General features: G+C 54.0%; 1 long non-coding RNA gene across 1 annotated transcript; it reads right to left on the bottom strand.

Moving 5' to 3' along the window:
* Positions 1-3,167: 3,167 nt before the first annotated feature.
* Positions 3,168-24,418, bottom strand: LOC138996803 (uncharacterized). Its single transcript, XR_011468863.1, has 2 exons — positions 24,194-24,418; positions 3,168-4,332 (listed from the first exon to the last, which is right to left on the bottom strand). It is a non-coding gene; the product is annotated as an uncharacterized lncRNA (long non-coding RNA).
* Positions 24,419-24,875: the final 457 nt, after the last annotated feature.

Raw genomic sequence — 24,875 nt, 5'->3', positions numbered from 1 at the left:
GCCTCTTTTTTTATTTTATTTTATTGGGGTGGCATTTATCTACATGAACATATAGGTTACATGTGTGGGTTACTAATTTATAAAATCTGTATATAGGACCATGTGCCCACCACCCGAAGTCAAATCTCCTCCTGTCACCTCATATTAGGACCCTTGTCCCCCACCTCCCTCCTCTGGCAACCACCACTTAATAAGGCTGGATGTGGGAAGCCGCCCATTGTCTTGACTAGCAGAGAGGTGTGGACAAGGAACCCGGAAGGCTGGTGACCCTTGAGCCCTGGCAAAGGTCAGAGCTGCCCTGACTGGTTTGGCTCAGTGGATAAGGTGTCGGCCTTCGGACTGAAAGGTCCCAGGTTCGATTCCCGTCAAGGGCATGTACCTTGGTTATGGGCACATCCCCAGAGGCGGGTGTGCAGGACACAGCTGATTGATGTTTCTCTCTCATCGATGTTTCTAACCCTCTATCCCTTTCCCTTCCTCTCTGTAAAAAAATCAATAAAATACATTTAAAAAAAGAAAAAAGTCAGAGCTATGCACCCACTGTTTAGTCCAAACAATGGTAGCTGAAGCAACTTCCCTACCAGATAGTCATGTAAATCCTTACTTATAAGATAGTCTGTGTGTTACTGGAAATTGCCTGCCTAAGGGCTATAGGTGTATCCCAAATTGAATAAAAGGATGACAAGGCCTGAGCCCAACTGGAGTCTTTCCTCTTGGGATGGGCTCTCGCCTGGCCCCCCAATTTCCAAATTATTATTTCTTGTCTCATCTCTTTCATTTGCATGGAGCCCCTTCTCCAGATCACGAACCCTGAACCACGCAGGATATGGGTCACTTCACAGCTGGAAGCTCCTACTTTTCCTCTCAGAATCCAGACACCCTCATATTAGAAGCTGGAACCACGTGGAGAGGCCACAGGAAGGGAACTGAGGCAAAAATCTGGTCAAAAGTCTCGGCAGAGCTCCCAGCCCCAGCTGCCAGCCCGACAGCAAGCAGCTTGGACACCCAGCCCCGTGGATGCGAGTTGAGCATCACATGGAGTTGAACATCCCAGCTGAGCCTGGCCATCCACAGGATCCTGAGAAAGAGAAAGGGTTATTGTTTTAAGCCACTAACTTTTAGGATGGTCCCTTACACATTAAGAGATACAGAAACAGCAGCCAGCATGGCTCAGTGGTTGCACCTAGACCTATGATCCAGGAGGTCACAGTTGAATTCCCAGCCAGGGCAGGTGCCCGGGTTGCAGGCTCCATCCCCAGTGTGGGGAGTGCAGGAGGCAGCCAATCAATGATTCTCTCATCATTGATGTTTCTATATCTCTCTCCCCCTCCCTTCCTCTCTGAAATCAATTAATATATAAAGAGATACAAGAACAATATGCAACAGAAATGCACATGTGTATGCACCAAAAGACATACTAGAATATTTGTAAGAGCACTCGGGAGTGGAAGGAGTAAAGAACTTGTGTCACATCGTGTGATGGCTCCCTGCAACAGCCCAGTGAGTCACATACACACAGTGCCTCAGGGAAACAGCACATTCTGTGTGACTCCATTTATGCAACGTCCAACGAGAGGCAGGACTCCACTGCAGGCCGTGAGGAGAGTGGTCACCTCTGGCGTCTCAGTCAGCTCAGGCTACTACACAACAGTGCCATGGACTGGGGGTTTCAAAAACAAGCATTTCTTTCTCACGGTTCTGGAGACTGAAGTCCAAGATCAAGGTGCTAGCAAATTCAGTGTCTGGTGAGAGCCGGCTTCCTGGTTCACAGATGGTGCCTTCTCTGTGTCCGCACTTGGCAGAAGAGTCAGGGAGCTCTGTAGGGTCTCTTTCAAAAGGGCACCAATTTCATTCACAGGGGCTCCACCCTCATGACCTAGTCACATCCCAAAGGCCTCATCTCCAAACACCATCCCCTGGGGGTAAAGATGTCAACAGATGAATTTTGGGGGGGTCACAGACATGGAGTCCATTGCAAGGCAGCGACTGGAAGGAGGGATGGGGGACATATGGGGGGTGGCTTGATCTGCATGCTGCTCATAGTGTGCATTGTCTTTGAGAAAACTCGTCCAGCTAATTTGCAGACTTCTCTGTATACAAGTTACAGTTCAACAAATAGTTTACTTTGAAAATGTAAATCAGATTTTTTCTGGTTATCTATTGCTGCATAATAAATTGTGCCAAAATGTCATGGCTCTATTATTTCTCACAGTCTCTGTGGGTCGGGAATTCGAGAGGGGCTGGGTTTGGGTGGCTCTGGCTCAGGGTGTCTCATGTGGTCACAGTCACGTGGGGCTGGGCTGGGGTCATCTGAAGGCCTCTTCGCTCACATGTCTGGCACCTGGGCTGGGAAGATGTGAACAGCAGGGTCTCCTGGCCCCTCTCTTATCTTTATGTGGCCTCTCTCTCCAGTGTGGGGCTTCTGGGAAGCCTGACTCCTTACCATTTGAGGTTCCAAAGGTGTGTGTTCTGGAAGAGGCAGGCAGAAGAGACCCCTTTCCCACCTGGTCCTGGAAGCCACGCAGTGTCACTGCCCCCACATTCTATTCCTGGAGGCGGTCTCAAAGGCCTGCCCAGGTTCAGGGGAGGGGCACAGAGACCTATAGTCCTTCTGAGACAAAGAGCATCAAAGGATTCGCAGACATGTTTTAAAACCACCAACAAATCATATTCTCCTCATCAAAAACCTTGACCATCACATTTAGAATAAAATCCGCTTTTCATGGCCCAGCGCACCAGCAGGATCACCCTGGGCCCTGCCCAGCTTCCTCACCTCCTTTTCTACTTTCTCCGCCTCCTCTGCTCTCTACTCCCCCATCCCAGCCATTGCCCTTCCCTGGATCCTGGGAAACCACAGGGCCTTTGCATGTGCTGTTCCCTCTTGATAGATGCTCTTCTTCCTGATGTTTGCCTGTCCCACTCCTTGTCATCCAAGCCTGGGTTCAAAGGGCACCACTTCAGATGTGCCCTCTTTCATCACACTCTATCTCACTGCCTGTTTTTACTTTCTGCATTGCCATTGATTCTATTTGAAATTAGCTTTCCTGTTGACTTGCTCTTTCTTGTTGCTAATCGTCTGCCTCACCCAACCAGAATGGAAGCTCCTTGTTAACACGCCTAGCGTTAGTAAATACAGGGTGTCCCCCAAAATGCACACACACTTTGAATAATGATAAAGGCAGTGTTTATTAAAATACATTTCATTTTCAAAATGTAACAGAATCTACGGACATTGTTTAATTGTTTTGTCAATGCCTGTTTTCAAACTGATGTCCGTTGTGATCCAGGCACTGCTGATAACGTGAAGCAATGGAACCACAAACATCAAGAAGCATTTCGTTTGGTATCTGAGTGCATTCTCGTACAATGGCTACTCTCAGTGCAGCGACTGCTGCCGGTTTGGTAGCGTAGACTTTATCCTTTAAGTATCCCCATAAGAAAAAGTCTAGAGGCGTGAGGTCGGGCGAACGAGGAGGGTATTCTAAAGAACCCCTTCGTCCAACCCACCTGTTTGGCAAGATCTCATCGACGTAGGATGTTACATCACGATGGTAGTGAGGGGGTGCCCCATCTTGCTGAAAATAAAACTCCTCTTCTTCAAAGACCTCCCTAATTCGTGGCATGACAGACTGTCGCAGCAAGTTCAAGTACATGGGACCAGTCACAGTCGCATCAAAAAAGAATGGTCCAATTAATCCTCTTGATGACAAGCCATACCACACGGTGACTCCTGGTGAATTAACAGAATGTTCCACCACCACGTGTGGATTCTCAGGTCCGCAGTAGGTGCAATTGTGGCAGTTAACTGAACCATTTAATTTAAATGTCGCCTCGTCACTCCACACGATCTTTGTTGGAAAGTGTGCCTCTTCTACACATCTTGCCAAGTACCATTTGCAAAACTCCGCTCTTCAGTCCAGATCATCTTCACTGATCGCATGGACTAATCTTGGAATGTCACTTTTCCAATGGCAGCGTTTCAAAATACGATGGACAGACGACTTTGAAATTCCTACATCGCAACTCGCTTGCCGCACAGACTTCCCTGGACTCTGGTGGTACATTTCCAGGACCCTTTCTTGCTTTGTGGGGCTTGTCGACGTCCGTGGCCTTCCGGAACGCTTCCCGTGGTCGTTCTGAACAGTTCCATCCGCTTCAAACTTATCTCTAATTCGAGTGATGGTAAGTCGCGTAGGTGGAGCTATTTGAAACTCCCTCCTAAACCGTCCTTGTACTTCAACTGTGTTTTCAAACTTCCAGGAGCATTTTAGGATGAACTTCCTTTGTTCAAAGCTTAGTCTGGCTGCCATCATTAATTCCAATGGGTTAAATCTGGAAAGAAAGAAACATCACTTGAGCTATCAACTGGTGTGTTTACTGAAAGGTAGGTAGTCGCAGGGTTAATAACGCTAAAAACAAAACTATGATGTCCTTTTTGAGTATGTCGTTGGTACTGTTCTAGATGCTGGGGACAGCAGATGGGTGGGGTACAGGGAGACAGAGACCAAACCGCCAGCTCATCCCAGACAGCTGGACAAGTGCTCGGCCAGCGCTGGGAACAGAGCCCGAGCAGGACACAGAGGAAGGGACCTATGTTGTGTGTGTTGTATTTGTTCACCTCCCAGCATCCACTCCCCTTTTCTCATGAGTCTTCCTGATCTGGAAAGTACAAAACTACATTTCCCAGACTTCCTGTAGAATGGGAAAGTGTTGGATGTGAATGAGATTCAGCCAGTGAAAGGCAGTTGCCTAGGTCCAGAGGCAGAAGGGAGGCAGCCTGGAGCACAGCTCACTGGGCTCCACGAGTGCACACAGGCGTGGAGACTCCAGGTTTTCTGCAGCAGCTTTCCAGCGTCCAGTCACCTGCCTGGGGGAGTCAGGAGGCAGGCGGGTGGTGACTTCCTGATCTGGGATTGCAGGCATAGCTGTGTTCTTGAATTCAGTAGATCCAGCGGCAACCTCCCGCTTCCTGTTTGAGATAAACACATAGCTTTCTGGGCAGGCCAATTCTGTGTTGTTCCAGCATCGGTCTAAAGGCCCAGCTAGAACACACCCCTCCAGCCTGTCCATTATTTTGTAAGTCTCTCCGCCCTCATATGAAGTCCCATTCCAGGCAAAATGCTTCCAGGATGTTCTATCACCTGCCATGATGGGAAGGTCTGAGAAGATGAAGGGGGTAGAATCGTGCAGAATCCAGTCACTGCATTCACAGGTACTTCAGCAGATCCCAAAAGCATCCTGGGAAAGCAGGAGGCTCCAGCCCCCCACCTGAAGCTCCGGCCACAAGACCACAGAGCATCCAGATGCAGGGAATGTCATCTTTTGACCCAGGTGATGAGTCTACGTCTTGGTTGACTGCCTGCTTCAGTGGTTTTACAGAACAGCAAATACTTAATTCTTTACTTCTGCTACATGGACATGGCTTAAAAAAAAAAAAAAAAAAAAAAAACCCCAGAAGGCGATGTCATTATGCAATCTAGTTCTGGCTCTATAGCTAACACTGCTGTGCCAAACTGGATAAGCCACTTAGCCTTTCTGGTCTTCATATTTCTCACTGTAAAATGAGAGAAGGAAACACAACCATCTCAAGTTTCCTTCTAGTTTTAAATGCCTGGATTCCTTTAAATGCCTATTCTCTCTCTCTCTCTCAAACTCATCCTTATGATTAGTGATTCTGCACAGTTCTATCCCATCCACCCCTACCATGTTGGTTCCTACAAGTTCAAAAAAGGTGACTTTAATTTTTTTTTTTTAATTCTTTACCATGGGAAAGCAATCAAGCATATGAAGTAAAGAAATTACTATAACCATCTGCCCATTGCCAACATCAACAATTTGCCAACTCACATCCAGTCTCCTTTCTTCCCTGCCCCTTCCCATGTCCCTTTACCCCTGGATTATTTTGAAGTAAACCCCATCTGTGCCTATTAGTATCCTTAAAAGACAAGAATGGAGTTGTTTTTGATGGTGATGCAATTGCTGGTCAAATGAAACATTTTGCATCCAAAAGCTGTCTTCCAATACGAGTCCCCTCTTCACCAATCCTTCTTGGAAAAGGGCCCTTTGCAAGAACAGATGCTCCAGGTGTCTTGCAAACACTAGCACACAAATACTAGTAAGAACAGCTCCCCCCCCACCCCCCTACTCCCCCCACCCCACCCCCACCCCCACCACCCACACACACACTTATTAGAGAGCAAGTTTTAGAACTTCAGGAGCGATTCTGGAGCGGTCTGAAGTCAATCAACCATGTTCAGAAAGCTATGAACTCAAATGTAGAAACTGGGCAACTTATTTTAATAACCACCCAAGCCAGGCCCCGTCTGCACCCGTCATCCCCAGCGCTGTCCTCCTGTACTTGCAGAATTCCCGCACTCATCTGTGTTCGAGGTCAGTGGAGCGGCTGAGTGGACAACCAGGTCTCCTAAGGACAGAGGCTCAGGCCCTGGACGCCCCGTCAGCCCTGTCACTACCACTCAGAAATGTGTGACTGCTCTGCGCCTCCATGGTCTCACTTGCAGAATGGGAATCATCATCTCAAAGTCTCCCTACTCACACTGCTTTGGGGGCTGAGCTGAGAGGACACTCAGCGTGGTGCCTGAGCCAGAGAAAGTGCCCCGAAACTGTTGTCCTAGCTCAGGGGTGGGCAACCTTTTTGTGAGTGCTTGGCAAAACCAGCAAAATCTCTGACTCAAAATTCTTCTGCGTGCCAACCCTAATTTTTTGAGAACATGTTACGCCTACTTGATATCTCTTAAGGTGTATGTATGTGAAGAACCTTGAAGAAATAATAAAATTCATTCGAGCGACAAAAACAGTATATGATGATGAAAAATACATTTATTTTTTAATGTATACATGTACACTGACAGTCCGACAGAAAACTTTATGACTCCGTTTGATATTATCAGTGGGACTTTTGCTGCTGCATCACTGATGACAGAGATTTTACATCAGGTTTATATTTCGTGACCTTCAGAGATATGCACGAGCTACTACTTTCATCCGTCAGGCCACTCCTATTATGAGACTTAACAAAATTCATCACTGAGAACAAAGATTCACAAGTGTGTGTGGATGAAAACATGGAGAGTAACGCTGTTGCAAAGTTTTTTAAACAGAAAAAATTTTCTGGAATGGCATTCCAAGTCCTCAATAGTTCGTTTTCGACACTATTGAAATTGCTCTTCCCCTCTCTCGTCAATCCATGTCTATGGTCTTTAGGATAACTTGTTATGTAAAATTATTTGTGTATTTAAGATGCACCTACACTGAATTTATCTGAAAAATAAAAAAGTCAGTATTAAGAAAAAAATTGTAAATGGAAGATTATAAGAGAGGGTTTTGCGTGCCAGCAAAAGTTACTGGCGTGCCATGTTTGGCACGCGTGCCAGGGGTTGCCCACCCCTGTCCTAGATCATCCTTCTGTTTTCCAAACTGAGATGAGGGTTCCCTGTGGCTGGATGCTGGGTGGACCCCTGTCGGTCTCCCCACAGGCCAGCTGGAGAAATCCGTTAAACCCAGAGAACAGACCCAAATATGACACCGAAAGGAAAAAGTTGTCTTCGTTAGCCTAATCCTTCTGGATTTTCTGCGATTTCCTCCACCGCCTGAGCAAGCCTGACACAAGGAAGGCATTGAATCTGGCTTTCGTAGTGGAAGAAAGCACAGAAAAATACCTTTTAACAGAGAAAACTTAGTTTGTGCAAGAACTGCAATTTCAAGGTCCCAGAGGACACAATTGGAGTGTTGTACTTGGGGCTCCTCGTTGGAGCAGCTAGCTAGCCCGGCAGTAATACACTTCTAATGTAACGAAAGTTTGGGCCACAGACTCTCCGTGAGTAACAGGCAGTGTGCTTCCAAGCGTGCGTCAGGCTGCATGCGTGCGTCATCGTGATGGGAGACCCTCCCAACAACAGTAGCCAGGACGCCAGCTCTGCTGTGAATCCCGCTTCTGATCCAATCCACCGTTTGTCCAAGGAGGTGTTTTTGGACCCACTTGAGGCGAAGGAATCTGAGCAGAATCATCCAGCAATGCGTCTGTCTCTGCCACCTGCATCGCTCTTTCCCGTCTTCACCCCCCTGAAATTCCTGGGTAATTAATACATGTGCTGCCCGAAGAAACGCAAGCCCTTAATGCACACTGTCAGAGCAATAAACCACATGCATATTCCTAGTAATCAACCAACAAAAGAGACGTCTTGCCACATCATTTAATAGGAACTCCATTTGATTAAATCTGCGGAATTTCTCCCTGTGCCCCGCCCTAGCCACTGAGCCCTCAGAGAAGCCTGGATCCCAGAGCGACCTCAGAATTAGAAGCCATAAAGCACCTGGTGCGTGCTTTCTGAAGGCGATGGGGGTCCTGGGGGTGGTGCCCACCAAGAGACAAGGGAATCAAACTAAGAAGGGGGATCATCTCATGAAGGCCAAAGGTAGAAGGCCTGGCCTCTAGAGGATAACACAGAATCCCCATTTCACAGAAGAAAAAACAGAGGCTCAGAGGTGGGTGGGACCTCGCCACCCATGGCCAATGTCACACAGCTGTGAGTGACCATGTCATCATGCCATCCACCTCTTCCCTCTCAGAACTACAAACACCTCCAGACAAAGAAGCAATGTCCGCATCCCTCCCCCGGCCAGGACTGACTCCTGTCTGTGTTCAGATGGGTGGCAGGGAAGAAGGGGATGGTGCACTGAAAGGGCAGCACCCCAGGACAGTGAGGCGCTGCTCTAAGAAGACAGTGCTGGGGACCTGGGTGTGTATGTGGGGGGTCTACAGGAGGGGTCTGCGGGATCTGCTTTTGCCCAACACAACCCACATCTATGTGGCAGGAGCTCCCAGGATCTCTGGGCAGGACGTCCACGCGGAAGGGATGGAGACTGGGTATCCTGCCAGCCTGGAGACCAGGGAAGTTGGAGCTTGGCCAGGAGGCCTGGGGGTCTCGGCCTCTTTCCTCTAGGACACACCTGCCCTGCCTGAGGGGGGCCATTCGCTTTGTAATTAATCTACTCACTCAGAGGCCTTGGGCAAACATTTAGACTGGGGACTCCCTTCTCTGGTTTGTCCAAATATTTGTAGATTGTGGGTCACCCACTCACTTCCTACGAGGCTAAATTTGGGGTGGTTCAAGCCCACACAATTTCCATCGCTCCAGAACTGCGAGGGCCAAGCTGAGCAGCATGAGTGTATCTGGAAACTCCTGGTTCCAACCAGGGCCACCCTGACATCCAGGATATTGGGGGAGGGGGAAGCAGGCGGTGAGATCAGGTTTGATCACCTTTTCTCATGTGGAGCTCTGCCCAGGACACCACACAGCAGTATCTCAGCTACTCCGGGCAACTCTGGGCCCAGCAGTGTTCAAGGATGAGGACCCTGGAGCCTAGACATGGGAAATAAGTTCCCCAAACTGGTGGGCACAGCTGGTGATGGTCTGGGCCCCATTCAAACTCGGAGGTGCCCAACACTGGACTCCACGTCTCCCACAGCCTCTTACACAGATGGCTTCTTTCATTTATTCCCTTCAGCAGTGCATATGTTAATCCCACTAGGGCCTTCCTGGTTTTTCCTTTGGCTGCCACTTACTGAGCATCCTCCTGGACCAGGAGCTGGGATACAGCCTTCATACACACTAACATCTGATCTAATCTCTTTGCCTTCTGGGAGGAGGTCTGACTTCTTCCTTATTTTATACATGAGGCTACTGAGGTGCAGAGAGGTTAGGTAACCCCCCCACCCCCAAGACTGCACAGCAGAAATAGAACCACTTTAGAAGCCAGACGTGTCCACTCCACCAGCTTCAGACCATTCCACTGCATGGCTGCTGTGCCGCCTTCTTACAACCAACCTTACCCAAGGCTTTGTCCCTCCAAACCAGGCAAGTGGGCTGTAGGGGGGACTCCAAACGTGGGAGCTGAGACCAGACCGTGGATAGGAACACCCTCCTGCTGCTTAGCAAAGTCGCTCCTTGGTGGCTCAGTGCACCCTGAGGCAGCACCTTTGGGGTCTCAGGAAGCAGGGTGCCCTGTGGCCAGGCCTGGGGGGTGGGGATGGGGGGCACCAGCAGAGCAGGAAAGGACCTGGAAGCCACTCGTCCTGCCTGGGGTCTCCTGGAAGCCAGAGCCTGTACTTAGTTCTCCCTGGTAAATAACAGCTCTGGTTTCGGCTAAAAGGATTCATTCCCAGAACACAATAATTTTCATCTCCTCCTCGCTACAACCCATAGTTTATGGCTAAATATACGCCATAATGAGCCGCTGGCCTGATAGCGTCGTTAAGGAGATATGTGACCCTGGGTTTAATTGCAGGATGGAATAAGTGGCTGGGGCGTGCAGAGGGGCTCTGCCAGCTCCAAGGTGGTTCGAGGCTCGGTCTGGCATCCACCAGACCCAGAGAAAGTGGTGCCGGTTAAGACAGTGGCTCCCGCAGGGCCCAGGCTGCCAAGACCCGTGAATGCCCCAGAGCCAAGTATGGTGGTGCGGTCCTTGGCCAGGGGCGGCCCCGAAGCCCTACTTTGTGGGCGGATATGGGCGACTGCTAACCCTGGAGAGTGGCCCTCACCCCATCTTTTCACCTGGACGCCTGCTTTCCAAAACTCCCCAGAAAAAAGCCACCCTACCTCCATGGCCAGAATGCAAGGCCCTATAACTGGGCATTCCGCTTGCTCAGAAGGCGCCTCACCACCAATCGCGACAGACTAAACACCAGCTTGACGTGTTTCCAACACAAACCTCCTATCAGTCTGACTGGTGAGGGCGCAGGAAAGGGGACAGGGAGGAGGGGGCCAGGCACCTGCTGAAGGCTATTGAGAGAGTAAAGCAGGCGCTGGCAGACAAATTGGTGACCTGGAGCAGAGAAGGGCGGCAAGCGGGAAGGGAGGGGCTCTGCGAAGCAACTGCTCCAGTCTGGGCCGGCCTGCACCCCGCACTTCTGCCTGAAAACATGTCCCAGCTGGAGCCGGTGACCCCGCAGCCCACAGGAGAGGGGGCGGATTCTGGCCTGCAGCAGGCCGGGTGCCGCGCACGCCCGCATCCACACCCCTTCTCGCTTGGATTTTTCTCTCTGCTGCTCAGTGTCAAGGCTACAAAACCGTCAGGGGAGTGTCAGTGCAATGCACCGGTTTGACAAATGGCAGCGCTCTGAAAGAAGGGGATGCCAAAAACCATGACTTGGGCCCAATTTGTTGGATTTAGTGGTTCTTATTTGGGAGGAAAGGTGTTAGGGACTTGGAGCAGCTCTGGTGCTGCTCTCCCCCCAAATGTACCCACACACCTGGTTTTGCCCCTCCTGCCTGGAGATCCTTTGATCTAGAGTTAAGAACAGTCCCCCACACGCAAGTCCACTGACTCCATCACCTGAGACCCAGGGGGCATACAACCCAAACTCCCAACCCGTTTCCAGGGGTTGTCATGGAGCCTCAAGGTGCAGAGGAGGGGCACATGGTCTTTGAATGATGTCTTCTCCTCTTGTAACTCGCTCCCACATGGGCAAACTCTACCTAGACTTCCGGCTTGGAATGAACCACCCTAAGGACTCTGGCTGGGAGAGCAAGTCTACATGCAGAATTCTCACGCAGCCTGGAATTACCCCGACTTGCCCTCTTCTTTGAGAGGTTTCTGTTTCTGTGGTTCCCTAGACTTCTTTACCCTTGGGGTGCCAGGCCGGTTACCAGGCCAGGGGGAGCCTGTCTTTCAAAGCCTTTTTGAATAATGAGTCTGCTTTGTAGTGAGGAGGGAAGCAGAGATTCAAATACGGGGAAGGTGTGGCCCCCAAAGTTGCTACCTGACCCAGCCGGCTGGGCTGGAAGCCTTGGGCGGGCGGGGTATTCTCTAGGCCCCTGCCTGCGCGCTGCCTGCGCACCTGCACGGGAGGGGAACTGATGCGAAAGGGGGGAGCAGCGGCTACACAAGCGTAGCGTGGTGAAGAGCTGCGGCGATGTGTGGAGAAAAGGCCCTGAACTGACCACTGGGCTGGCCACGCTGGGGTCCCTGTCTCGAGTTGCCCGTGGAGATACAGCCCACGGCGTTTGGAAAGAAGCAGGGTGCGTTTCCAGAGGAAGCACGCGGCCCTGATCCCAACCTGGACAGAACCCGCGTCTCCCCCGCCGTCTCCTGCGCGGGTTAGACTCTCTCCCGCGGCTGCGGTCCGCGCTCTCTCCAGCGGATCCTGCTGTCCCTTCCCTTTCCTTCCCTTCCCTACCTGGGTACTATTTACCTAAAGAAAAGGAGGCAGCAGTGGGCGCGCCACCCCAGTCCTTTCCAATCAACTGAGGAAAAGAGGGCGGGGGTGTTGAGAAAGAAAAAACTATTATCTTGGGATGGGGGTGGGGGTGGGGCTGGGACGGCTTCGGAAAGCCGACTGCTTCCCTGGGGAGCGGAGTGGAACAAGCCAGGCGAATCACATTATTTTAAACAGAAAAGAGGGGAGTGAAAGGCAGGCGGGGACGGGGAGGCGGGAGACTGATTCGACTCCCACTCGAATGTTCTCTTAAACACAAAGGCGCTGCGGGACTTCAAGGAGGGTTTTTCTTATCCAGAATCTGCTGGTGCTCCTGCCGGCTGCCGGCTGCCGGGTGGGGAGGAGGGTGGTTGCAGGGGCTCCCGATGCGCAGGGGCGGAGGGAGGAGACGCAATTGCACCTCGTTAGGCGGAATGGGGGTTCTGCTAACGGTCCCGAGCGGGCCCTGCGCGCGCCCTTAGATTGGACCTGGGACGCGAGTCCCGGTGGCCGCGGCGCGATCGGCGGGCTGTTTGTAATTCCATCCTTTTTTCATTAACATAAACACCACTTGAACAAAAATATACACGGCCACCTACTTCGCCAGGAGAGGCGGCCCAGCGCCCACCAGCCCGCGCTCTGCCGCCGGCCGGGGCCCAGCGCTCTCGGCTCCCCGGCCCTCCCGGGCCCCCGCGGCGCGGGACCAGGCTGAGGCCGCCTGCGGGTGGCTTTGAGGTTTCAGTCCTCCGGGCTCTCGGGACAGTCCCCCACCCCCTACAGAGCAGCTTGTCAGCCCGGCCGGCCGCCGCCGGAGCCCCGACGGAGGTGCTGAGTTGTCAATGTAAATTCCTAGTTAAGCCGCTTGTTGATAAAGCCTCCGGGCAAATTGGTTCCTCTACCTGCGCGCCCCGCCCCCACCCGCGCCCGCGCCCCCTAATTGCGGGAGGCTCTGGCCCGGGGCGACGGCGGCGGCAGCAAGCTAATGGAGTTGGAACCGCCCGCTCTTCCAGCTGGACGCCTGTCGGGGCCGTCGGGGGGGCGGGCCGGGGGCGGGGGTGCACGCCCCCCGGGACCCGGCCCGGGGGTGGCGGCCAGGGTGCCGCGGTGGGCTTTGGTGGAGACGAGCGATATGGGGGCGGTGTCTCTGCGGTCCACGGAGGCGCACGCGGTGCCTGCCCGCGCAGCGGTCGGGGCGCGGGCCTCCAGAGTCCGCGGCCTCGCAGTTCTGGTGCGTGTTTCTCACACCCACACACCCCGCACGCGTGCGTGCACACACGTTCCTAGGTCCGCAGGGCATCCGCGCTCAGCAGTCAGCCAGAGTCCTGGGTCTGAGCTTCGCGCTCTTCTCCGCTCTCTGAACTCCCAGTTCGTCCTCCCGGACGCCCAAATGAAAACCCGGCTTTTGGGGGGCTTCAGTGGGGGTCAGCCCAACCCCTCCAGTGGCTGCAGGTTTGTCGTACGCGGGCACAGGCAGGCGGAGGACCGCGCTCGTTCTGGTAGAATGAAGGCCGGGAACAACGCGGCTGTGCTGGTCCCCGCAGCGCCTCGGATGCGCCTTCTCCCCTTTACGTTACTGCGCGATCTTTGGTGCCGCCGCTCCTATGGCCCGCTGAGCCGCGTCCTAAGCAACCTCGCTTTCAATTTCCTGGGTGTGCAGGGTGGGGAACAACGGGTTCGAGGCCCCCCAGTTTCATGGGCCTTAGATTCCGATCTAGGCGTCCCCCTCTAGCGGCAACCTAGGTTGCATCCAGGGTCCGGTCCCTTCGAGCGCCCGAGGAATGGGGGCATTCGCACCCCCGTCCACGGAGGACGTCGGAGCCCTCCACGCGCCGCGCCGCCCTGGTTCCGAAGGCCCCTCTCCAGGAGCGCGATAGCCGGGGCGCACCCGGCGACCCGAGGACCCAGCCTCCGCTCGGACGCGAGGGAGAAGGCCGCGTCTGCTCCCACCCAGGCAGGGCCCCGGGGCGAGAAAGGGAAACGCGTGCCCCGCCGCCCTTCCTAGCCTGGGCGTTTGGGATGGGCAGCTCCGACGTCCTTCGCCTGGCGCCCGGGAGCGCACCCCCTCGCCGGGACGGAGGAGGTGAAACGCACGCCGCGCTCCCGCAAGCAGAGCCCGTCATTAGCCCAAACCGCGGTGGAAATAACTGCTCGCTTCGTCGCAGAACCCGAGCCGCGGTAACGAGCCGGGTTTGCCCAGGACCCTCCTGTCGCCGCCGCCGCCCGGGCCTCGGTGGATGCGGAGCCACAGCTCGGCCGGGCGAGGGGGGTCGGGGGAGGGCGGGGGATAGACGGGGCACCAGAGCCCCGCGGCGGCCTGGCCACCGGGGAGCAGCCTGCGCGGTGCTTCCTGCGAAAGTCCACGCACCGCCTCGGCCGAAAGCCAGCGCTCCGCCAGTTCTCGCCTGGGAAGAAACAAGCTCGAGGCGGACTCAGCCTCGAAAACCAGGGAGTGTCGGCGGCTTCCGAGGCAGAAGAGAGAAGCGAGGGCCCGGGAGGGTGGGGAAGGGCCGCTACCCCGAAGCCAAGTCCTTCAGAAAACGCTGCTTTGCAAATTCGCGGAGAAAAACGTGGGCTGTGGCGACGGGGTGCGGGGACACTCATTACCGGCCTCTTTAAAAAGCGAATGTGATTCCTAATTGGGTTCGTTTTCACGGCGAATTAAACGGGTCTCAGCTAATTGGGGGGCGGGGGGAGTGTGTGACCGACCCTCGGAGGCTCTGCCTGCTGCCGCCACGTGCACCTAACTCATCCCCCGACTTTACCAGTGCGAAGGGAGGTGGGAGGAGAAACAAGATAAAAGGGTTGATTTTGACCTTGGGAGTACAACAACATGTTTGGAATATTTTGAGGTTTATGCTCCTTAAAATAGCAGGTCTCATACATCTTGCCATGTCAGGGAGAGAATTTTGCAGGTAACTAAAGGCTAATTATTAAGAAGAAACACATCCAGGACAAGAATGAATTGTTAGTGGGGTAGGGAAATGAAGTACATCTATGAAAACGAAGTGCCCCAAGGAAATTACTTTTTAAAACGAAGCCATACTAGGATCTGTGTGTGATCAGCTTGTCCAAAGGTTTGCTATGTGGGCCGGGGCAGGGTCGATAAGTTGATTAGAGTGGTGGGATAGCCAAGGTTGTGGTTTGATCTCGCCAAGGCACATACAAGAATCAGCCAATGAATGCATAAATCAGTGGAAGAACAAATCGATGTTTCTCTCTTCCTCCCTCCCTCCTTTTCTCTCTAAAATCGATAAATAATTCCAAAAGTTTTGGTGTCTCTCCAGCATTGATAAAATATTTTTCAAAATAAAAGGACTGGAAAGTTTGCGTGTTGGTTTTATGTTTTCCCCTCTATTTGATTTTTAAATTCTACAGGGTGGAAAGCTGTTTGTTGGTAACAAGGTGACCACTGAGTAAGAGGCAAAAAATAATAATAGCAAAAAGGGACAGAGTCAAGTTGTAAACTAGAAGTTCACTGAGCATAAGGTTTGAGGAGCAGCAGCTGGGTGGGGGCTCTGTAATCACCCCAGGTAGAGAGACCTAGTGCCTGGGCAGGCAGGGGGCCCTCACTCCGAAGAAGAAAAATTGTCCTGGAGGCCCGCTCCTGGGGGACAGGGACCCTGGGCCTCCGAGGAGCTGAGCCGGGAGCTGCTCCAAGCCTGCATTGCTACAAGTCCTCCCGCCCCAATTTCATGCCACACAAAAAAGCGGCAATAAAGATTTTTCCTGAATACCCTGGTGGGGGCAGTCTAGGGACTAAATGAGCCCCCACCCCCAGCAAGTGGAAACTGGGGCCACCGCCCCCCCCCTCCCTGGCAATTCCCAGAAACTGGACTGTTGGGGTGTGTGCCTGGAAGCAGGGGTGCAAGCAGGAAGGTTACAGAGCGGACTCATCAGAGTTGGAGGCTGTTCTTTTGTGATTACTTGTGGTGGAAAGCTGGGGTGCACTAAGCAGGGCCTCTGAGTTGGGGGGTTGATAGTCTCCCCTCTTCTTCCTGGATTTGTGAACGGCAGCCCAGAGTTCGGACCCCGCGCATGCCCTTGGGAGGAGGGAGGCAAGTGCCTTGCAGTGGGTCCCACGTGTATGAGCCTTCACTGTGTGCCCGCGCCTTGCTCTCCTCTACGGAATGGGCTCAGTAAGAGCAGACCCTTAGCACAGGGCGGGCATGTAGTCTGAGCTCAGCGGTTCTCTAAGGATAATGCTCTCAGTCTTCACGCGGCTCTGGGGCAGAGATGCCTATATTTTAACCATCATGCAAAGGAGAAAGGGGGCTCAGAGAGGTTAAGAAGCTGCAGCGAGGTCACAGAGCAGATGGGGCAGGGTGGTGGGATTCTAAGCCAGGTCTTTGACAGACTGGGCCCTGGTCTAGGTGGCCACCCGCAAGTTCTGTTGGTGCAGGGACTGAGCCTGGCTGGTAGGAGCAGCGGGGCACACCTCGGCTGCATCGCCCTGCCCTGTGTCTGGAAGTCTGTTCTGAGTCATTGCATGGGCCAAGGAGGCTCCCCTCCAACACGGCACTCCGCCGCCTGAAGTCCCTGCCGGGATATGAGCTCCTTTCCCCGTCCACACGGGGAGGAGGAAATTCACTGGTGGCAAATACAGAGTCTACAGGGAAAGGGACTTATTCAAAGTCCCACATGAGCTGATTCCTCTCCACCAAATCCTTGGTCCGTGACGCCAACTCCATAGCCTGGGTCCCCACAGCTTTTGGGGACTTCCAGGAGACAGGCCTGAGAAATCTCATCCCCCGCATCCCACACTCTGTGAGGAAGCACCCCTACGTATAACAACCAGGCCAACAATTACTCGTTTATGTACTCCTCGTGGCTACCCAGAAGGAGGCACCGTCACTGTTCACATCCTGCCAATGAGGAAACCAAGGCTCAGAGAGGGAAGGCCACCAGCCCAGATCACACAGCAGTGGAGCCAAGTCTCAGCAGGCAGGTCCCACGCTCCTACCCACTCTCCGGTTTGTTCGTTCGTTTGTTTGTTTGTTTGTTTGTTGTTTAACAATCTGCCAAGGTCTACATTAATGCCCCCACGTACCCACAAGACTCCGGCATGGAGTGTTCCAGCATTACTCCTCTGGATGGAGAATTGATCATCCCCATTTTAAGATAAGGAAATTGAGGCACCTAGAGGTTGTCACTTGCCAAGGCTCTTCTCTGTCCACCCTGCCTGTGGCCTCCTATCAATTTACTCACAAATACCAACAAGGGTTGCCACCACGACCCTCAGGCTCTCCTGGGAAAGGGCCACACCAGGGCTAAACGGGAGCAGGTCTGGGACCCACACCCAGGAGAACTGGACGCAGAAAACTTCAGTGTCAGAGCAGCCACTGCCTGCCAGTCCCTGAGCCCAGGGAGAAGCATGTCTCTTCTCTTCCTCTTTTTCTTTCTCTTTCCTTTTTTTTCTTCCTTCCCCCTCCTTCTTCTTTCCCTTCCCCTTCCTCTTTCTTCCTTCTTTTTCTTCTTTCTTCTCCATGTCTCTCCCTCTCCTCCCTGTTTCTCCCTCCCTTTTGCACACACTCCTCACTCCAGTCTGAGACTCCCTGCTTTCTAGGTGCCACCCCCCAATCCCCAAGCAGAAGACCAAAGAACTCTGTTCATCCCAGTCAGATCTCGCTCTTGCACTCTCCCCCACCCACACACCACCACCCCCTCTGGCTTTGCTCTCCGACCTTTGTCTCTCTCTCACCTCAGTATGCAAACTTCTGACTCTCTCACCATCTGTGTGTGCCTGTCTCTCTCAGGGCCTCACTCTTTGTATCTCTGACTCTAGGTGTCTCTGGGTTCTGGTGACCAAATATCGGGTCTCTCTCTGGGGAGGGGCAGGGTCTCCGTGTCTCCAGGCCCTCAGTGCACAGGGCAGGATGCCCTGCACCCCACCACCTCTGACTTCCCAGGATCTGCGGCACCTTCACCCACGTCACATACACGCAAGAACTGGCTCCCCAATAAATCTTGCAGAGAACAGGTCCAGCAAAGCCGTGCAAGTCCCCCACATCCAAGTGCGGATTCTCCCAGGGGTGCCTGAGGCAACCCGCCTGGGACAAAAGCCCCCAAACCAGACTGGGGGGGAGCGCGGGAGAGGGTGTCACTTCTACTTTCTCAGCAAATGCTGGGCGGCCCCCTCCCTCCCTCCCTCACTCCCTGAGTGGGGCAGGGGCTGAGCAAATTTTGTTTTCTGGATAAAAAATAACACTTGTTTGTATCATTTTCAAGTCCCTCTAAATGGAAATAGACAGGGAGCATTACCAGCTCTAAGGGGAGACCACAGGCACATCTGAGCGCACACCGCAGGTTCCTGGGAGCAAATCGCTGCTTTTGATTAAGAAACAAATCTGAGCACGTCTCCCCGGCCGCCCTGCTTTGCCGGCCCTCATTTCCCAGTCTCAGTTCTAGCTCCCTCCTCCCCCACGGGCTGTGTGTGTGTGTGTGTGTGTGTGTGTGTGTGTGTGTGTGTTCCCTTGGTCCGGCTGTCTTTATTTTCCCTCTCCCTCACCTAGAAAATAGGAAATACCTAGCCCCTGAAATTGAATTGATATTTTCCTTTTGTTGAAATTCACAGAATTAATTTTCATCTCTCTCTACACTGCCTCCCCCCACACACTGGCAGCCCCCCCCCCCCCTCGCTAGGCGTTGAGCCACAGCCTCCCTCCCTCCCTCTCTGCAGCAGCTTTGGGGCATCACTCTCTCTCCCGTGAGGAGGCTTTGCTCAGAAACAAGCCCGGCACCGCACACATCCTCACACCCCACTCGGGAAGGAACATCTCGCCATGCTGTCTTTCTGAGCACAGCTGCCAGGCAGTGGGGGAAAATGTCGGGTGCCTCTGGGCTTGCCTCTGTGGGAAGCGGGAGGGCGGCTGCCCAGCCAGGCATCCCGAATGGGAGCGCAGGACACTCCGTGTCCCAGGAGCATCTCTGTTTCTTAGAGCAGCGTGCACTGCTAATGCCAGAAAACTCCCAAAAATCTCGCAGGGGAAGAAGGCTGTAAATTCCTGGGCTGCAATGTTGTCAAATATTTCATTGAAGAACGTCATGGAAAATGTGTGCTTTTGGGTAAAAGGGCCAAGTGAGGGGCAAGCTCAGGGCTGCAGCCGTGCAAGCACGGGCCTTTTTTTTTTTTTTCTTGACCAAAATATGAACCTCTCCCTAATGTACAGCTGACAGGGAGATGGACTGCCGGGGCCTGGTGCAGGGAGAGCCCCTCCCTTGCTGCTCGCCCAACGTGGCCCGTGGCCCCGGTGGTCCAAACAGGTGGGATTTCTGAGCCCCACGTGTGCCTCGGGGGTGTGGCAGGGCTCTGTGGGCCAGGGGGTGATGTCTCTCTCTCCTCACCTTGGGGTAACCCCATGAAGAGTCTCAGGGGGACCCAGAGTCCGGCTTCCTACTGACATCAGGACTGCACTGGTTTGGAATTTAGTTGGGCAGCAATGGGGCACAAGTGGGTACAGCACCCCAAAACGTGGGTGTGGGCTCCGATCAGGAGCTTCCTCCACGGCCCCGGTACACCCAGTGGGCTCCTCAGTACACACACCTCTTGTCCCCTGTACCGGTTGCAGAGAGAGGACTACAGGGTCCTGTGCTACCAACCTCTTGGAGGCCCACACAGAAGACACAGGGTCCCCAAGACTCCATAGCACTTCCAGAGCGGCCCTGAAGCTACAAAAATCAGCAGGAGAGTCGCTTGGCTTCCCTGGAGACTGCCTTATGTGGTATGGTCAGGGCTGCATGAGCTAGTGATTACCTTGAGGGGCCTCAGAAGAGCACACAGTCAGGCTTCAATAACTGTGGGCTGCGTGGTCTCTGCATTTTTATTATTGCATGTTAGATTGCACGCACACCTCCTGACAGCCTTCCTTGACGCAGTCATCCTCTGCTGCAAACACACTGCCTGGAGCCTGGGGGACTGAGCTCCCCAGGGTAGACCCCTCTCCTCCGACTGACCGGCTGTACCCAGACGCACTGTCAACACATTTCCCATGATGTTCTGTGCCCACGGGCATCGAATTGTACACATTTTACAATATTCATGTAAATCCAATATATCATGTGTAATACACCCCTTCAGATCATACACACAACCTACAACCATCTGTCTAATTCCATATCATCTTCTCTTCAGAGCCCAGGATATTCTGTGTCTGGAATACATTACGTTGTACACACCTTCAAACCATTCCAAGCGCATACCTTGCTGTACTAAACTTACTCTGTAACAATCTGAGTACGGGCCACCTCATATTACATGCGAATGTTCTGCACACACAAAGTGCTATCTTGTTCACGTCTTACAATCTTAATTGCACGTGAAGACACCATACTGTACTTACATCCTCTAGTGTTCAGCGTAGCAAACGAGTCATATTTGTACATCCCAGCTATTCTGTGCACAACCCTCAGCCTGAGCACCCACCTGACACTGTCGTGCCTGCCAGACACTCCTCAGTCCCACAGCTCTTCCCCACTACAGATTGGCATGCGTGATGCGTGTGCATATCCCGAGTGTGCAGAGAAATAGCCCACTTCTGTGCACAGATCATGTTATGATTGAGGGAGGAAGAATACCCTCTCGCCTCCTGACCTTGACGTTTCTCCCCAAAGTCCCTTATCTGTGGGTTGCGTTTTCACCCATAAATGTCCCATCCCGTCCCCCCAGCCTCCCTACCGATATCCCCTGGCCAGCCGGCTTCCCTCACTGCCCAGTACCTGCCAGGGGTTTGGGGACCAGCCCACACTACCTTGGGTCGCCTTTGGACGTCCTCTGGAAGGGATTGGAGGGAGCAGGGCAGGGGGGTGCTGGCCAGGCGCTAATGCAGAGCAGGGGCGCAGCGGGCGAGGCGGCTGCCCTCGCGGTGGGTGGTCGGCGGCTGCCTCTGCCCCCGCCCCTGAGGCCAGCCCGGGCACAATCGGAGCAGGATCTGGTTCCCTGCTCGGGTTACTGCGCGCTCTCCGCCCGGGCGGCTTCACTTAAGCAATTAGCCAGTAAAAATACCTTGGGTTTGGGGAGTGGGAGACATGGCAGGCGTGTCTGTTTTTACACCCCCGCCCCCATCTTGGGATTCCTGGGGCTGGCGCTGGGGTGCACATTTGATTTGGTACGGGAGGGGGGTCTTTTATGGCTCTTCAAGCTAAGAGCAAAAAGCTGCCACATCCCAGTCTGCATTTTCTCCGACTGCCCCTCAAGCCGATTTTGTTTGTTTGTCTGTCTGGATAGCCTAAGTCTGTCTCTGCACAGTCTTGTCCAATGCTCCCAACAGCCCTAAGGAAAAGGTGCAATTATTCCTCCCATTTTTTAGATGAAGAAGCTAAGTTACAGCCCGGTGATCTGTCTAATAATTCTGTATCCTACCCTTGAATGTTGCTAACGGAGTAGTTCCTGAATGCAATCACCACACACACACATTAACTATGTGGGAGGAGTGGAGGTGGCAGCTAACCTTATTGTGGTACTCATTTTGCAACATATAACTAGGCTAAACCAGCACATCCTATACCTTAAACTTAACAAGGTTATGTTTGATTTCTATATCAATAAAAAGGCTCGGGCAAAAATAAACCAATAGCAACCCCTTCTCCCCCGCCGCCCCCCAAGTGAAATTAAGGCACAAACAGCTCATGCAACATCCCTACACGGTGGAGGCTGGATTCAAATCCTGACCATGATTTCGAATCTGCAGGCAAAGGGTCTTCGCCCTGACCGCTGCTGACCCTCACCCTATGGCACCAACTGAACCCAGGGTGACCTAGGAGGGTAGCCTCGCTGAGCCCCATCGGTAAAAGGTGGGATTTCTGTGGAGATTAAACAAGTATCTTTGGGGCCTTTAACCAGGGTCCTGGGTTTGTGAATAGGAGGTGGCGGGTTCATGGCTGGGCTCCCACCCATGGGTTCAAAGTGTTTGGTAAAACCTTGAAAATCATTCCACAAATTTATGCGCCTTCTGTGTGTGTGTGTGTTGGGGATGGGGGGAGGATGTAATTTTCAACAGTTGGACAAAGGGATTCACAGCCCAGAGAACACCAAGGGGGTGTTGATAAGGTGATGACGAGTACTTGGGCATGATGGGCATTTGAGAAGTCCTGCTGACATTGCTTGTGGTTGTTGTTGTTTTTATCACCATTAATTCTCCAACAGGTCTCTGGGGCCCTTGGGCCTAGGAAGCCAGGCCAGCCCAGAGGTAGAGCATGTCTAAATCCCACTCTGGGCAGCTGCGGCCTGCAGAGAGGCACCTGGGAGGGTAAACGGCAATGACAGTCTGTTCTTGGGGTGGAGAGGAAAGATCAAGAGATGTTTGCTTGTCAGCACTGGCTGACCCAGGCCAGGTCCTCCCTGGGCCTCAGCTTCCCCACCCTAAAATTGCAAGGTGAGGTGGGACTTCTCAGGCGCATCATAGGAGACAAGAGCTTAGTTCCTGGGCATGTGAAAAAGCCCTCCTGACGTTGGCTGTGGTTTTTCCTAGAGTTGAGGGGGGTTCCCCCCAAATTACAGACCCAGAGCTCATTCCTCCTTCCTTCCTTCTCATGCCCCCACCTCATGCCCTGCCTGGGCGCAGATGAGAGGATGGGGAGAACCTCCATCTGCTACATTTCTGAGGCTCCAAAACCACGGGGGGGGGGGGGCCCTCTCCCTGGGCATAGTAACTGCTGTCTTTCCTCTGCAGAGCCTGGGTTGCTGTCAGAACCTGTGGGTTAAGTGGAGGCCAGGTGGGGTCTGACTTCATACTTCTTGCCCATGAAGGCATAAGCTCCTCCACCCCAAAACACTTAGGGGCCCCCAAGCAGAGCTGGTGAGAGAGAGGCTGTGCAGGAGAGAGGAAGCCTGCTCTGGGGGGGGTTAGCCAAAATGAAATCTGCATCCCCTCCCACCGGGGAGAGGGCTTCCGAGGAAAGGGGGCTCCTGAAAAAAGAGCCCCTCACTTTGGAGGCTCCGGATCAGTGGAGGAGGAGCGACAGAAAGGAAGGCGTTCCTGTCGCGTTTGGGAGCCATGGGGAGTGCTGCAGCCCTCGATGGCTTTCTAGCAGCAGCCTCCCCGCTCGCTTCTCCTCCAAAGGCCAGATGTAGTCCCAGCAGCTGGTGGTAGGACCCCTTCTTGGAGCTTCCCTCCCGCGCCGCCTGGGCCTCCTTGCCTGCAGCTTCCGTTTGGCAGAGGGGGAAAAAAAGTGATGGAGGGAGAGAAGGTTCGAGGGCCGGTGACCGTGGCTGTGTGCGTGCGATTGCGTGTGCAAATGCGGCTGACTGTGCGTGGGAGGACGTGCAGTGCTGGAGAGCGTGCGTTTAACCGAAAGCGTGTCCTCAGCAGTGGACAGGCCTGGGCGTCTGTGAGAGTGGGAGCCCCTGAGCTGTGTGCGGGGTGTTCCCTGGGGGGCGGGGGGAAGGTGTATTGCAGGCAGGCAAAGTGGTCTGTGGGTGCTGTCTGGGCCCAGAGAAGTGGAGGTGGGTCTGCCACTGCGCGTCTACCTGTGCGAAAATACCGGGACACACAACGCAATCACGTCCTACACTCATCCCTTCCCCAGGCCAGCTAGGCTGGCTGCCTGCACGGACCCGAGGCCCGGAGAGCCAGGAGGAAGCGCAGGGCAGGGACAGTGGCTCTCCGGTCTCCAAGAGCGCGGCTCCGCCGGATCAGGCGGCGATCATTAGTCAGACAACGCCAGCGCGCCCCCCAGCTCCTCTCAAGGACGTGCCAGGCGCCCCGAAGGCGACGAGGCGTCTACGGCCAAGCGAACGAGGAGGGGCGCCAGCCAGAGACAAGGAGGCCAGAGAAACGCGAGAGGTCGGTGGGCTTTGAAAAGCGCCGCGGCCGCTCTCTGAGCCCGGCGCAAGCCTCTCACCTCAGCTCGAGCCAGGGAACGGCATCTAGGCTCTTCGCGATGACCCGCAAAAACACCCCCGGTCTCCCTCCACCGGACCCAAGGCCCTAGCGGGAGAGGCTGAGCCTGGTGCCCCACAGACTGCGCTTCAGCAGCACTCACCTGGGTCCCTGTGTGCCGCGTTGCGCCCGGCTCCTGCGCGGAACTGCACTCGGCGCCACCGCCCAGCCACGCCAGTCCTAGCCCACACCCTGGTGCTAGGAGGTGGGAGCGGAGGAGAGGGGTTGGTGTGGCGGGGGGGAAGGTGCGTGCGGGACCCCTGCTGCGGGCAGCCTAGTGCTTCTGGGCCTCCTGAGCCTGCGCTCCCTGCCCGCACAGACAGCTTTCCGGAACCTGGCCGGGCGCGCAGTGTCAGAGGCCCTGTCGCGGCGGCAGGCCGGCCCACAGGGGCGTTAGGCCAACTCCCCCCGCCCCGCCCGCGCACGCGGAATTCTCTATTATTACTATTAAAGAATCCCTCAGAACATGTTTACATTGAACCACATAAACTTCCTGCCAGGGCCTTTACCATCCATGAGGAATCGGAACCTGCTCTTGGAAAGTGGGGACATCAGGGCTGCGGGGCCAAATAATAGGAGGGTTTTCAGTGTGGGGGTGGGGTGGGGCAGGGGGGAGTCAACTGGGCTACGTGTGGGTTCAGATCCGAGCGTGGCTAACGTACATTTCAATGGGAGCTGGTGAAATTTAAGTTCCTATGGGCCTATGGCGTGTGCGCGAGCGAGCGCATTTGTGGGCGCGCACAAGCCGAAGCGCGGAGTGCGAGAGTGGAAACGCACGAACGGGA

Source organism: Myotis yumanensis, unplaced genomic scaffold (genome assembly GCF_028538775.1).
Source record: "Myotis yumanensis isolate MYYU_CA2020_CCGP unplaced genomic scaffold, mMyoYum1.0.hap1 SCAF_18, whole genome shotgun sequence".
Taxonomy (NCBI): Eukaryota; Metazoa; Chordata; class Mammalia; order Chiroptera; family Vespertilionidae; genus Myotis; species Myotis yumanensis.
The sequence above is the reverse complement of the archived record's forward strand: the minus strand, read 5'-3'. Positions and strand labels throughout refer to the sequence as shown.